This window comes from Schistocerca nitens, chromosome 3, assembly GCF_023898315.1.
Source record: "Schistocerca nitens isolate TAMUIC-IGC-003100 chromosome 3, iqSchNite1.1, whole genome shotgun sequence".
In the NCBI taxonomy this organism is placed as follows: Eukaryota; Metazoa; Arthropoda; class Insecta; order Orthoptera; family Acrididae; genus Schistocerca; species Schistocerca nitens.
Window position 1 is genome coordinate 677,721,083 of NC_064616.1, and position 7,826 is coordinate 677,728,908.

The window sequence follows — 7,826 nt, forward strand, 5'->3', positions numbered from 1 at the left end:
TACGCCATGTGATGTCGAGCTTTCAATGAGAGCCAATGTATATAAGGTAATCATGTCAGTTTTAGCTCCTGACACCGACCTCAAGGTCATGGTGGAGAAGACAACATAATGACAGTGTACAAAGCTGTAGTCATATACCACTTGGATGTGTTACAGCAGGAAAAAACGATGCATCAAACTGCTTATGAAAGAACAACACAGGAACCCTCTCTTGTGATTGATAGTCTGTGGGATATGGTCTTCCTACAGTACAAGTGACGAAACTTTACACTAGCCTTTGGTAGCGACTTCGACCACAGACCACATGCTCCAGTGGACCGGTACCTGTATATTTAATAATATCACCACATATGGCCAATGTCAACATGGACACAGTCTTTGCTCCCAGATATAATGAAAGAGAGAGATGTGGTAAAATCTTATTGTGTTCTTTGTCAGTTGAGTTTAGTGGAGTTTTTATAGATCATAGATTTTCTCTGTTGTACAAAATAACGAGGATGGAGAGAATGTTTGGATAATGGACATGAATGCACCCTGGGAGAGACAGATCTACTTCAGACTGCAGTAACTATAAGTAGTATGGAGATGAACTCCAGTGCAGCAGCAAAATCCTCGTCCTTCTTCTAATTCCTGTATGATGTGCGCTCCGTCTTCAGGCCACCAGTGGCCCATCGGGACCATCGGACGGCCGTGTCATCCTCAGCTGAGGATGCGGATAGGAGGGGCGTGTGGTCAGCACACCGCTCTCCCGGTCGTTATGATGGTTTTCTTTGACCGGAGCCGCTACTATTCGATCGAGTAGCTCCTCAATTGGCATAAGGAGGCTGAGCGCACCCGAAAAATGGCAACAGCACATGGCGGCCCGGATGGTCACCCATCCAAGTGCCGGCCACGCCCGACAGAGCTTAACTTCGGTGATCTGACGAGAACCGATGTATCCGCTGCGGCAAGGCCGTTGCCATCCTGTATGATGATCAGTCATCCAATCTTTAGCTGTAAGAAAAACCATTGTAAATGCTCGTACCGTCTTTTCTACTACCTCATGTTGCAGGAGAAAGCTTCATTTGGCGCTGGCCTTTCACATTGAACACGGCGGACCTACGACAATATGTTCCCATTTCCGCCAAGTGGTCAAAACGCTGTCCTGTGGCATTAACCCAGTTCACCCTTTTTCTCCACAGGTTGCAGAATGTATTAGGTATAGCTCTTTCTGACTTCTGTTCAGTTCCGGAATGATCACATGGACTAAGCTGCAGGGATTGGCGTCGTGGGAGGCAGGGTGGGGGGTGGGGTGGGGTGGGGGGGGGGGGGCAGCGACTGAAGAATAGTCACAACAAGATGCAGAAGGACTGTCTAAAAAAACCCATGCTGGAGTTCTGTTGTATAGAATCCTTAGCAGATAGATTCGAGAAAGGTGACTCCTTTCGGTGGCCGAGCGGTTCTACGCGCTTCAGTCCGGAACCGCACTGCTACTACGGTCGCAGTTTCGAATCCTGCCTCGGGCATAGATGTGTGTGACATCCTTTGGTTAGTTAGGCTAAAGTCGTTCTAAGTCTAGGGGACTGATGACCTCAGATGTTAAGTCCCATAGTGCTTAGAGCCATTTTAACAATTTTGACTCCTTTCGAGATATGAGAGTGACACGAATATGATTCTCCAGTGGCTGTAACCTTCAAAAGACATCTCCATGGGATCCAAAGCAAGTGTGTGGTTGAATATATAGACCTGATTCCATATCGCAGAGAGCATTTTTGTCAGAAAGTGTAACACTATCTGCGACTCTCGTGTGTGCCGGTAAAAGCAAGACTGCTGTTTAAACATGGCCACGGTAACATAGTAGTTGTGATCGTGTTTTTAATAGCACAGTCCTTACGCAGAATGTATGTTGGTGGCAGTGGAATTATTCTGCAGTCAGCTTCAAATGTCGGTTCTCAATAGTATTCCTTGAAAAGAACATTGTCTCCACTCGAGGGATTCCCATTTGAGCTACCTGATGAGTGTAATCCGACTGCTGAAAAAAAATTACTCGTCGTCCAATGTGACTCTCATGATCAGTTTAATTATCGTATCAATTTGATATCAATAACACGCCGCCTGGCAGGTGGAAGCGATGGATAGAGTGCCACAGATATGATTCTTGAGTTGGAGTGGTAATCAGGCGATTTTTTCATTGTGGTGATATCCTTTAACGAAATTTCAATCTCCCACTTACACACAGAGAGACGACAAGCGTAATAAAATCAGATGTATGATAGATTTTATGAAGTGATATGTAGTATAAACGTAATATTTACAACTTCTCTGTTTTGTTACCTTAAGAGACTTCGTATATGGCGAGGCTTTTGGTTACTTTAAGTGAGTGTGGTGTCACCGCCAGACACCACACTTGCTAGGTGGTAGCTTAAATCGGCCGCGGTCCATTAGTACATGTCGGACCCGCGTGTCGCCACTGAGTGATCGCAGACCGAGCGCCACCACACGGCAGGTCTCGAGAGACTTACTAGCACTCGCCCCAGTTGTACGGACGACTTTGCTAGCGACTACACTGACGAAGCCTTTCTCTCATTTGCCGAGAGACAGTTAGAATAGCCTTCAGCTAAGTCCATGGCTACGACCTAGCAGGCGCCATTTGTACCATTGCATGTATCTCAAGATAGTCTCACTTGTATCATCAAGAATGCTGTATACCAAAGGACGATATAAAAGTTAAGTGTTCTAGTAGCTACGTTCTTTTCTTTATTGCATTCATTACGAATCCTGTTCCAGACTTCGCGCCAGTCGGCGTGTGTGTACGTGTGCCCTTTCGGCTACCCGTCTCTGTGGACTGGCTGCCTTGTCAGTGCACTACATTGGCGACGAGTCTAAAAAGGGACTTTAGCGTTCGTCTTGCACTAATTTGTTTGTGTCATGGCTTCGCCACATTCTCCAGATGTACTGTCCGAATTTTATCGCTTGCAGAATCAGCAGACGCAGGCCTTATTGGATGCCCTTGGACAGCTCGCCCAGGGTCAACGTGCGCTGCAAAACGATGCGGCCGCCGCCGCTTCATCGCTACCGCAGCCACACCATGCTGTTGCACCTCAATTTAGGCCCTACGAGGCGGCCAACGAGACATGGCCGGAATGGGCCCGACAATTTGGATTTCATCTCGCCGCCTACAGAATTCAAGGTAATGAGCGGCAGCCGTTTTTGCTTTCGTGTGTAGGTGTGTCCACCTACCGTGTGATAGTGAAATTGTTTTCCCGGCGCGACGTAGCGACTCTGTCCTACGAAGAAATTTTGTCTGCTTTAGATGCCTATTTCAAAGAAACAGTAAATGTCGTTGCAAAAAGGTATACGTTCTTTCGTACCAAACGTACGGCCGGTCAGACTAATAGGGAGTGGGTTGCAACATTGCAAGGACTTACTAGGGATTGTGCATTTGAATGTGACTGTGGACTCCCGTATTCAGATACTATGGTGCGTGATGCAATAGCACAGAACGTTTCTGATGTTCGCATACGGGAACAGATTTTGAAACTCGTCAATCCCTCCCTTCAACAAGTGATAGACATTTTAGATAGGCAAGACACACTTGACTTTGCTCAGGACTCATTTGCAACTTCGCCAGCAGTGTGTCACATTCACTGGCCCGCCGGGCCCGCTGCACGGAACGCTAACCTGCCCTCGCGCACGTCCTCGCAGCCACGTGTCCCGCGCAAGCAAGTAAATGCGGTGAAATCATGCCCGCGGTGTGCAACTAGACATTCGCGTGACAATTGCCCGTCATGCCAAGCTATTTGCTTTTACTGTCATAAGAAAGGACATGTTCAAAGTGTGTGCCAGAAAAAGCTCAGATCAGACAATCACAACCATTCCAGGCCCTTTGCTTTGCGCCGGAATCGAATCGAGGACACTCAGGCTCGGGCACCTTCGCCCATGGACATTCATGTAGTTAATGCCACTCTGCCCAGTGTTCCTCTCGCTAACAGTGACTGTGTTCGTCCCACAAAACGTGTGCGTCGACGTCGACGGAAGTCCCGTCACGTCGCGCGTGATTCTGTTCCAGTGTCTGTTCAAATTGCACGTGAAAGTCGCTCTTGTCGTCAGCAGGACAATAAACTTTTTGTAGATTTGGACTTTGCCGGACAAGTGATACCGTTCCAGCTCGATACCGGAGCTGCAGTTTCATTGCTCAATCACGCCACGTACAAACAACTGGGCGCACCTCCGTTGCGTGCCGCAAATGTTCAGCTCAATAGTTATTCCGGACAAGCTATCCCTGTGTTAGGACAGTGCACTCTTCTTGCAACATACAAGGGACAAACGAAACTTGTGTATTTTTACGTTCTTCGTTCTTCTTCGGCAGTGAACTTGTTTGGTTTAGATTTATTTCAGTTGTTTAACTTGTCTATCGTCAATCAGGTCCTATCAGTGAATCAGACTGTGCCTTCAGCCAGTGTTTCTAGTCTATGTGACGAATTTGCAGACATTTTTGCACCGGGCCTTGGTTGCGCTAAGAACTATGAAGCACATTTGGAACTGAAAGTGAACGCGCAACCGAAATTTTTCCGAGCGCGCAATGTTCCCCACGCATTGCGTTATGAGGTCGCCAACCGCTACAATATCTTGTATCGGTCCCCTGCTCAGCACGGAAACGCTGATGCGTTGTCCCGTTTGCCTGTTGCTGAGGATAAAGCATTCGATTCTTCCGAACTTGCTTGCATGTTCATTGACTCGGAAACCGATGACGTGGTCGAATCGTTTCCGATTGATTTTCGTCGTGTCGCTACAGCCACAGCTGCTGACCCTGTCCTTGCTACTGTTTTGCGTTTTGTTGCTACGCAATGGCCCTTGTCAAAGTCACGGATAGAGGATCCGTTAGTTCGCCGATTTTTTGCTCACAAGGAGAGACTTTTTGTACGACGTGGTGTTTTGTTGTTGCGTTCTGCTAATGATCAGTCCCGAGTCGTGGTCCCACGTTCGTTACAGTCCTCTGTCTTACGGCTTCTTCACCAAGGACATTGGGGTATAGTGCACACGAATCAACTTGCTCGTCAGCACTGTACTTGGTTCGGAATCGATGCTGCGATTACGAATATGTGCTCTTCTTGCATGGCGTGTGCCGGACAACAGTCCGCACCGCCGCGGAAATTCTTTGCATGGCCAAAAGCCACTTCCCCTTGGCACCGCTTACATATCGATTTTGCTGGTCCATTCTGGAATGCTCGATGGTTGGTTTTCGATTCCTTCAGTAATTTTCCATTTGTTGTCCGGATGTCTTCCACGACGTCTGCTGCCACCATCCAAGCGTTGTCTGCTATTTTTTGCATTGAAGGTCTACCACAGACTATTGTTTCCGACAATGGCCCACAATTCATGTCCGCAGACTTTCAGTCATTCTGCAAGGCCAATGGTATTCAACATCTGATATCCGCGCCATTTTCGCCTCAGTCAAACGGTGCCGCTGAACGATTGGTCCGGACGACGCGTTATTGCTCTTTTTGTCCTCGTATCGCTCTCAGCCCCGCGATTGTCGCTCGCCGGCTGAGTTGCTCCACGGTCGTCCTCATCGAACCTTGATGTCTTTGCTGCATCTGCCGCATCAGGTTCCTGTGCAGCGGCAGACTCCTGCTTTTGCTCCTGCCGACGTTGTCTTCTATCGCAACTATCGCGGTTCACGGCGTTGGCTCGCAGGGCGCATTCTTCGCTGCCTCGGCCGCGCTATGTATTTGGTTTTGGGGGCCTCTGGTGAGGTGCGTCGGCATCTCAATCAGCTGCGCCTCTGTCGTCGCACGGGTTCTGCCGCTCCCCGTCTGCTTTCAGCGACGGTGCCGTCCGGTCAGCGCCCTGGGGACCCATCTACTGGCTCGCCTCATCCCCAGGTGTTACCGACGATGCCTTCCATTTTGCCCCATGGCGTCGCGCCGCCGCCGCAGCCGCCGCAGCCGCCGCCGGCGCCGCCCGCAGTGGACGCTTCGCTGCAGCCGCCCAGCGCCTCCCTGGGTCGCGCGCCGCCGATCGCTTCCCATGACCGGCTGTCCTCCGCCATGGAACTCTTGCCCGCTCCGGCCCAGATGTCGTCATCGCGAGTCGGATCCCCCGACGCAATGGAGGTCGACCCTTCGGCCCCTCCTGTCTCATTACGGGCGCATACACCGCGTGTTGACGTGCACCCTGGACTAGGTTTTCAGGCGTTTCCTAGCTCCCCTCGGACCGAATGGCCGGGTGCGGGTGGCACAGCCTCGCCTGTTGTTAGGCTCCCCACCTCATCGCATACGTCAACATGGGGTCCTCCCCACGGCGGGCGGAAGCCTTATCACACGACCGTTCGCCGATTTGCGGGGGAGGAATGTGGTGTCACCGCCAGACACCACACTTGCTAGGTGGTAGCTTAAATCGGCCGCGGTCCATTAGTACATGTCGGACCCGCGTGTCGCCACTGAGTGATCGCAGACCGAGCACCACCACACGGCAGGTCTCGAGAGACTTACTAGCACTCGCCCCAGTTGTACGGACGACTTCGCTAGCGACTACACTGACGAAGCCTTTCTCTCATTTGCCGAGAGACAGTTAGAATAGCCTTCAGCTAAGTCCATGGCTACGACCTAGCAGGCGCCATTTGTACCATTGCATGTATCTCAAGATAATCTCACTTGTATCATCAAGAATGCTGTATACCAAAGGACGATATAAAAGTTAAGTGTTCTAGTAGCTACGTTCTTTTCTTTATTGCATTCATTACGAATCCTGTTCCAGACTTCGCGCCAGTCGGCGTGTGTGTACGTGTGCCCTTTCGGCTACCCGTCTCTGTGGACTGGCTGCCTTGTCAGTCCACTACAGTGAGTTCGAAAGTGAGGACGCATCCTGTGACACAAATAGATCTTGGCAGTCTGTCGTGATCAGAAAACGACTCTAGTCCTGTGATGCATGATGTACCAGATTTTAAGCTGATTAGAACTGATTGTTTCCTACCTGATGAGAAAATACTTAGAGGGCATGTAGCTTATGCCATACTGTTAGAGGATTTTCATAATAAATAACGATACTTCAGCGATGTGAAAACGTGTGTATGCCCCGATTTCTTATGTCTTCGAAAATAAGTTGTATAAAATGGAGAAATCTACAGATTGCGTGAGAAATTCGAGATGTACCTTCAACATTGCTCTCTTGGACTGGGTAAGTGGAATTTTTGAATCTGGGGTGTCTATGTCGGTGTGGAATTGGTTAGAACTACTGTGTACGTACATCCGAGCTGCAGCTGTTGGTTTCACAGTGCACCGAGGCTGGCGGCAGGGGTAATCACGAGAAGTCGGCAACCGGAAGCAATGGATTAGCTCGACCTGTGACAGGTGGTTAGGTACAAAGAATACGCCGACCTATCTGCTCTTGCCTGCGCCAGCGGGGACTTGCGAATTGACCAGTGTGCTGGGTGAACGGCGATAGAAGGGGATGTGTGTGTTGCATGAGAAGATTCAAAATGTTGTGTGTTTGCACTGGAGGATTATTTTGCCCATGTAAATTGATCGGTTGACTGCTTGGTGACAGTGTCTCTCCAACCTCTGAGCGTTCGGTGTGTGGATGTCGCGGGATAGGCGTGAGGCTGCTGGCATAGCTGATAAGTGTGTGGGCCTCTCCTCACTAGCGCTTGCGAGACGATGCGGCAGACGGCGCGACTGCGGCTCCTGGCGTCTGGCAGTCGTAAATTTATGTGATCGGTTGGATTTTTTTTTTTTTTTTGCCTGATATATTTAGTGGAAATGTTGTTGTGGAGGAGTGTGTTTGTGCTCTCAAACGTCGGTGCATACAAGACCTCAGATACATTTAGCGCTATGGTCTGTTTGTGG

General features: G+C 49.7%; 1 pseudogene; it reads right to left on the reverse strand.

The window, feature by feature from the left end:
- Positions 1–842: 842 nt before the first annotated feature.
- LOC126250133 (5S ribosomal RNA) lies at positions 843–960 on the reverse strand (annotated as a pseudogene).
- Positions 961–7,826: the final 6,866 nt, after the last annotated feature.